Raw genomic sequence first — 8482 nt, 5'->3', positions numbered from 1 at the left:
AACTATACACACTGGAAAATGGCTGTTGTTCCTTATTTACTTTTATATTCATGGTCACTTTCCTCACTCTTTTCTCTATTGCTCTCTTGAAATATTAAGTCTTTTCTCTGCTTCTCAGTGGAGCTGCTATCACATGGGCTTAGATACCATCTTCTTTGTGCTCCTCTCCCCTCTGATTAGAGGGTTGTAGAATAAAGTGCTAAACTCCTCTCAATGCTTTCCTTTATAGAAGGCAGAAATTTGACTTCCATATTAGCCTACTCTCCACTAGCATCTCTGCCTTGTTTCAATTCCACATACCAAAATGGCCATGTACCAGGTACCCCTCTGCATCCCTTCCCAACTTCTTTTTCCAATTTCCTTTTGTGCAGTGTCTACTCAAATTCTATTCTATTCTTCTATTCTATTCTATTCTATTCTATTCTATTCTATTCTATTCTATTCTATTCTATTCTATTCTATTCTATTCTATTCTATTCTATTTTTTCTATTCTATTTTTTCTATTCTATTTTTTCTATTCTATTCTATTCTATTCTATTCTATTCTATTCTATTCTATTCTATTCTATTCTATTCTATTCTATTCTATTCTATTCTATTCTTCTGTACTGTTCTATTCTATTCTATTCATCAGCTCCTTGAGGTTAGGTACTGTCTTTCGTCTCTTATCTGTATCCCCAACTCACTTAGCACAGTGCCTAGCATATGGCAGACAGTTAATTTAATGTGTTTATATAATTGAAGTGCATTGAACTGAATGGGTTGTATAAAATTTGAAAGCTAATCACATCATGTTCACTACTAGTGTAGTGGTAGACTCAAGAATATTCCAAGGAATGGAGGGAGATACCTCTTAATATGACTTAAGTCACATCCAACCTTGCCCTTTACATCTTTTCCTCTTGTCTTGGCTTTAAGGTGAGAGCTGATGCAAGAAAAAAGGCCTATTCTATGGCTAGTCATGTGGAGCACAAATATGCCTTTCATTATATTTGTATAGGGAGAAATGGAACTTCTCTAGAAACAAAGACCTTTGTTAACTCTGGGAAGAAGAATATTGTGTTCATTTCAGTTTGTAGGAAACTAACATTTGCCAAAATAACATCCCTCGTCACCTTATTTTTCCTAAAAATGAAAAAAATTTCGACAAACTTGCAAGAAAGAACCATATTCCTTATTACAAGTCATCACTTTCATATTTACGTTTACAGCAATGAAATCAGCAATCTGCAGAGCTACACCATCTGCTTCAACCCGTGGATTTTTTTAGATGAGTGGAATTGATTAATATGTAGAATTTATTTATAAAGACCTCTAGGAGAACCTCTTACCTGAAATAAATAAAGCAAATTTTTAAATTTTTGGGTCTAGCCATTGAACTTTTTCCAAACTCAGCAAGCTATTGCTGTTAAATCCACATATCTTCATCTTCTACACAAGAAGAAAATGAGATTTTGTAAAATGCCACGTTAAAATGTTGGTAAATTATATTATGCCCATCACTCTAGTAATCCTATCAAAATAGGAAATGAGGTTTGCCTGGTATAATTTGTTCCTTATGAAGCAATGCTGGTTCTTTGTAATTGTGACTTTGTTTTCTAGATATTTAGTCTCTTTACTAACACATTTTATAATTTTGCCATGATCAAAATCAAGCCTCAGGTTTTCTGGATCTAACCTTTAAGTTATTGCAAAATCTTGTCCCTGTTCTAAGTATTTCACCTCCTTCTATATATCATCTTTTCCTTGAATCTTTTCTGGAGCTCCATATCTGTAATCTTCCCTGCTATAAACTTACAACTTTAGTAAAGTGCACCCACTACCTATGATGTGCCATTAGTGTGGGAAATAAATCATAGAGATCAGAGCAAGACCTCACCATTCCATATGTAGCAGTTAGGGCCAAGAGATATATCTCCTCTTGTGTTTTCTCTGACATGCTTTATTGGTGTCAGATGAATAACTATTGTTTTTTTCAGGGGGTGGGGAGTACAGGTGTGGGGGAAGGGAATATGGAGACTTTGTGCTGCACTAATTTTATATCTGCATTCTCCCTTTATGATCCTATGGCTTATATCCTCAATAACACACTTTTGTAAGTTAAAAATATGCCAAATAAACGCCTTATGCTTTTAAACTCATTGGAAAGCCTATATCTTCTGCAAAGACCCCTACAAATGCTAGGGCAGCTGCAATGATACAAATTCCACTATTTTCTTTTTTGAAAATTGAAACATTTTCTTTTCTCCATGATGTGGCATCTCTCCTATTATTTACAATTTCTTTAGAAAGACTGGCAGAGGCTAAACAATCATATATGTGATTTCTTCCAGTTCCCCAAGATGTAGGTTATTTGTAACTGGTGACTTAAATTCATCAAAGTCAGCTGTGCTCTCTTATCAACTTCCTAAGTATCTTAGGTTTTTGCTCTTTATCAGTGAGTTTTGTTCTTTCCTTTTTAACCTAAAGATTATTCTTCATGATAGATAAAACAAAAGGAAAACATTAAGTGGCTCTGTCTTTACTCCATCATGCATTATCATTTTATCTACAAGTAGTCCCATTTTATCTTCAATGCTCCTTTTCTTTCCAGAATGGCTAAAAAAGAAAACTTTTTCCTATTCTTTGCTTTCTTCAAAAGCTTCAGCTCATTCTGATAATTAGCAATCCTCTAGCAATTCTTACCTATTATACCTGTCATACCAAATCCAAGGAACTGAGATAAATGGAAAAGTAGTTGCAGAAGATGTACCAGGAAGTCAATACTAGTCTAATGGTATGCTGGTGCTACATGGCTGTCAGACATCCTTATTCCTTCTTCTCTTTTGTGGACTGAGTCATTCCTGCTCTGCAAGTTGACCTTTCTGCCTAGTCACTAACTTGGCCCCTAAGCCTCTGGAGCACTGCCTTTACTTCATTAGGAAGTAGGGAGAAAATGACAGCTGACCATTCAGTGACAAGCCTGCAGATTAACTAGATAAAGTCAGTGCTTCTAATGTAGATGCCTAGAGAAATCATGATAAAATTATTATTTCTTCCCAGAAAGCTGTAAAAGTGAACCACTATACTCTTTCCTAGCTTGAGCCCGCAGTCATGGATATGCTTCTGGCAAAATACCACTCTTTTAATTATTTTCCTTCTCCTATCAATCCCTGTACAATCATTCCTCTGATGTATTAAAATCATAATAATTAAGCAAGTGGGTTATTAGCAGCAACTGTACTACAATTGTCAGCTTATGAGGCGAAATATATGTTTAAAAACAGAAAGGTAAATAATTTTTAAGAAACAAAAATAAAACTTCTGTACATCCTCAGGTAGTATATCAGATTCCTACCCTGTCAGGACAGAAAATAGGAAAGGGGAGAGGGAAGGAAAGGATAACTCAGTGGGCTTTGTCTACAACATAAGTAGATTTCAGCAATGCCACATCTGCCTTAACAGTTCTTATGGACATGAATAACATCCTTTACATTCCTCCATTGTGGCTTTCCTTTTGTGGCTTCCACATGGCTATCATGGAATTTTGTGGCTTCTTGGCCTTTCCAGTTCACAAATCCAAAAGGATGGTTAGGGTGACCCTGTCAAAAATCAGGTCATGAGTCAATACTCAATATCAGGGTAAAATTCCCCAGGAGACCAAGAGAGTGGAATATATAGTAAGAATTCTACTTGAAACAAGTAGGTACACATCTTTAGAATCATAATATCTTTTGTGATGCCTAAAGTAGGTATGGTGAAGAAAATGTGACATTGTATTAGGAGACAAGATAAAAGGAGTCAAGGAAAAGGGACAGTTTGTCTTACTTATTCCCCCTCCCCAAAGCTTTAGTATTTTATGGTACCTACTGCACTGACATGTTGGAACCATGTTGGAACCAATATGTATCCCTTTGATTCATTTGTACCAGTAAGAACATAAGCTCAGATAGTGTCCCTTCTGTCAAAGTTTTCTGTGCATCTCAAGGATGGGGCTTGCTGGAATGGGACTAGTAGAATATCTCTATAAATGCTAAGATCTTCACATTGTAAACTAAATTTAAATGTCCCCTTCTTTGGAACACAGCCTTTCCAGTCCATTGGGTGCCAAACATGGTTCTATTGTCAACACAAATCAAAGATATCTTGAATAATATATTCTCCCTTGCCCATTCATAATTAGGAATGGCAGGTGATGATGTATAAGATATAGCTGCAGATCAAAGTGAGCCTACAGGGGGCAGCTAGGTGGTACAGTGGATAAAAAGCACCATCACTGGATTCAGGAGGACCTGAGTTCAAATCTGACCTCAAACACTTGACACTTCCTAGCTTTGTGTTATCCTGGGCAAGTCACTTAACCATCATTGCCCCACAAAAACAAACAAACAAAAGCAAAACAAAACAAACAAAAAAATGAAAGTGAGCCTACAATAACAAACACCTTTGGGACACTGTAAGTATGGAAACAAGAGGGAGATAATCCCTATGAGATTGCTCCATTTTATACCTGCATTCAAATCTTTACTGTAATAGGCACTATTTATATAATTATGAACAAGTGAAATGAATTCCCTTTTACTCAATTTCCTCATGTATAAAATTAGATTGGACTTCATGACCTATAAGTTTCACTTCATGATTTTCTCATCCTAAGTCCTAGCATCTAACACACGAGGCAGGAAAGCATCTCTGTCTCTCTCTCTGTCTCTCTCTCTGTCTCTCTCTGTCTCTCTCTCTGTCTCTCTCTGTCTCTCTCTCTCTCTCTCTGTCTCTCTCTCTCTCTCTCTCTCTGTCTCTCACTCACTCACTCATACACACACACACTCACTCTCACTCTGTCTCTTTTTCTCTGTGTCTCTGTCTCTCTATCTCTTTCTGTGTGTGTGTGTGTGTGTATTGTGTTTGTGTCTGGATTTTTCTCTCTCCTCTCTATCATCCAGTTTTCAAAAAGATTTGCTGATTAAGAGGTTTAAGAAGGGTAGAGTGTTTTGTTCCAAATAGTTTAGATGACCATTGACTAGAAAATTATAGTGTACATGGCAAATGTAGCAAAAATCAAGGTATAAATCAGAGTTTGCAAAGAAGGGCATAAAAGGTAAATGAATAGATGAAATAATTATAACAAATTACATGGCAGGAAAAAGGTCAGTCCAGTCATTCTGACAGAAGGAACTGCATCAGAGACACTATTCCAGGATTCAGTTGCATGCACTGTTTACCCCTCAGATTGAGATTGCTGTCGTTTTTCTTCATTCTTGAAGAGGAACATGATGTCATGACTTGCAGTCAATTGGATTTAAGTGAGGGAGGGCTATGCAAGGTCACCAACCTCAGTCTCTCCTCCAGAGCTATCTGGGTCCAGTGGAAATTTATATATCTACAGCTATAGCTATAGCTATCTATCGCTATCATCTATCATCTATCATCTATCATCCATCTCTATCTCTATCTCTATCTCTATCTCTATCTCTATCTCTATCTCTATCTCTATCTCTATCTCTATCTCTATCTCTATCTCTATCTCTATCTCTATCTCTATCTCTATCTCTATCTCTATCTCTACATATCAGGATGATATGATGTCCCTGAATGTTTAAGACAATTGGAGTTAAATGACTTGCCTGGGGCCACACAACTAGTGTGTCTAGGGTGAGATTTGAAAATCAGGTCCTCCTGAATTCAGGGCCATTGCTCTATCCATTGTGCCACCTAGCTGCCCCTAATAGATTGGGATTAATATGCCATGGAAAGGTGAATTTTTACCTGGGATAAGGAATGCAAACAATATAGTCTGGAACTATGAGAAATTCATACTATAATAAGATATGATATAGTATAAAATGATGTTGATGTGGAAAGTTCTTTTCTGAGGCCTCTTTTCCTGAAGCCTGGAGCACCATGAAAATTCCAGCACAGGGGAAGCAATGAACCCTCTTGGTCAGAGTAGATACTAGCATCAAACTGCTATATTATCTCTTGGTAGGTCTATGAAGTAAGTTAATATTACTTTCTCTCTCTAGCAGTTTCTGTCTTGAACCTTAACAACATGGAAGAACAAATGTCTCACAGGACTTCCAGAGTATGACCATATCCAAGTTTAAAGTCTGGGATAGAAGAAGGGTTGGAGGATGAATGAGTGACCATCAGTGTCTGAAAATCATAGGGAGATGAGTTTGGGAAGCCTTTTTCATGTTGCCAGTTCCCATTTAACCCTTTATTACACTGCAATTGATGATCTGTTTTGGCAGAGGGTGTTTCCATGTTGGGAATTCCCTACATAAATGGAATGGTAGATCTGAATGAAAACAAAGAAGTAACCTCAAATTTAAAGCTGCTTGGTCCTTCATTTGTCTTACTGATACTTACACAGAAAAGGAAATTATTTTTAAAAATGGAAGCCCATAGAAAGTTGAAACTCTATGTTATTAATATTTTCTAAATTACCTGTGGAAACAATTCACACTTATAGAATACTTGAGAAAATGCTCACCTCCCAACAACCTTGTAAAGTAAGTAATAAAATGAGATCCCAATAAATAGCATTTGCCAGGTCATAAAGCTACTATGTAGCAGAACCAGGATTTGAATCTCCTACCGTAGGGCTAGCATTCCTTCTGAATTATCACACTATCTTCCTTATCACCTTTTGTATGTTCTTAATAGCATCTTAATTAGCATGTGTTTGTTAACAAATAAATCCAAAATTCTCTCTCAAACAAATAAAGTGTTAGTATGATGGAGGGCAAAGAACATGGGATTAGGAATCAAGAGATCTGCCTACTAAACCTGAGCATGTCACTCATTAGCTGCATGACCTTGGGCAAGTCACAGGTCCTCTCTGAACATCATTTTTTTAGGCTTTGCAGAGTTTTATTTTTAAACCAACCAACCAACCAGAACTTCTGAAGTTTGCATATATAGTGGTGCATCTGCCCTGTCCCCACCCCTGCCTCCCTCCCCTCCAGGCCCTCCCCCTCCCCCTGGACATCTATGGTGGATGCATAGCCCCATTTTCCACACAGAGTTAAGAGCGAAAGTTCATTTAGACTAACGAAAAAAGCAGTCTCAGGGAATCGTACTGCGCAAAAAATGTGGAGAGCAGGATGAACAAGCCCGGATTTCTAATAAACTTTTTTAATATACCAAATAATGACTGGCTTAGCAAAGAAAAGCCTTCGAAGTGAGAAGCAGCATCAATTATAAAGAAACATGACTGAACAGGTAGGAGACCGACTCTCCATTGTGAGTCCTCTGGATGGCTTCGGCCAGAATCATAGAGAGATCAGTCACCTGTATTTTGGGGCAATGCTTCGTCTTGTCTTCCTGAAGTACATGCCACAAAGCAGGCGTGGTTAATTCAAGAAATTGCTGGACCAGAAAAAATTCCATGAGTAAGAATGGTGTAGACTTTGGTGGCTCCAGCTGAAAGGAGTTTATCTGCTTCATGACAGATAATACAAGTATCGGCCTCATCATCCACTAGAATAGCTACTCTGTCCTTGAAGTCTCCCACTAACACCATTCGGTTCACTTCATTGGCTTTCTTCTGCTCTTTGTGAATCAGAGCAGTCAACATTCAGTCGGTCTCCAATTGAAGTCACTCTTTTAGCTTCACCAGAATCAGGGGATACGATATGGCAGACCACTGCAGGGGGCCAGGGCGGGGCGGGGGTGTGGGGAGGAGGCTGGAGCAGGAGGTGAGGCTCGAGGCCAGTAAGGCAAGAGCATACTCAGCATGATGCTTCGGTCATCTTCCATCATTTTCTTGCAAAATGAGGTCACTGATATCTTAAGGTGCCTTCAAGTAGTAACATGCAATGATTACACTGTATAATTTTATGTCTCTTTAACACAGTGGACAAACAAGAAAAATGAAGCTGCTATCATAGGATCATATTTTTTAATGATATTCTGTATGCAGTGAATAAATCAGCTATTCACTATTCTAATGAATATCCCAAGCTGCTTCCTTTATCCCTTTAGTAAAGAATACTTATGACCATAAATGCAACTATAAAAATAGTACTTGTGTAGCCAACATTTCTTCCCCCTGGATATTTCTGAATATTATCTGCTTCTTTAACTCACAAAAATTGTTCTTTATGCTTCTCTTGGCATTGAAGAGCAAATTCACCTGAGGAAGACCAAGCTGAATCTTTCTGCCTTGTGTATCAGCAATAAAAGTTGTCAGCTAAATTCTGATTGCTAGATTTTCATAACTATCAGCAAGGTAAAAGGCAGAAAGAATACAATTTAAAAACAAATCCTTGATTGAGTATATGTGTTGACAGGTAGGAAAGGTTAAAAAACAATTTGTAAAAAATTGTACTTGTAAAAAATATTTTTGATGTGAATTTTAGCAAGAGCCCAATATCATAACCATATTTACTAGTTGTAACTTCAGTGATTCTTAGTTTGCCAGCTTTCTAAGACAAGCTCCCTATTATTTGTTTGTACTTTCAGGTAACTTTCTAATATTTTTTAAAAATGCATTTGCTCA

General features: G+C 37.3%; 1 pseudogene; it reads right to left on the bottom strand.

Annotated features, from left to right (window-relative positions):
• Window positions 1-7179: 7179 nt before the first annotated feature.
• LOC122749625 overlaps window positions 7180-8482 on the bottom strand; it is a 113914-nt pseudogene continuing 112611 nt past the window's right edge.

Source organism: Dromiciops gliroides, chromosome 1 (genome assembly GCF_019393635.1).
Source record: "Dromiciops gliroides isolate mDroGli1 chromosome 1, mDroGli1.pri, whole genome shotgun sequence".
Classification (NCBI taxonomy): domain Eukaryota; kingdom Metazoa; phylum Chordata; class Mammalia; order Microbiotheria; family Microbiotheriidae; genus Dromiciops; species Dromiciops gliroides.
Note: the sequence above shows the minus strand (reverse complement) of the source record. Positions and strands in the feature narration are given on the sequence as shown.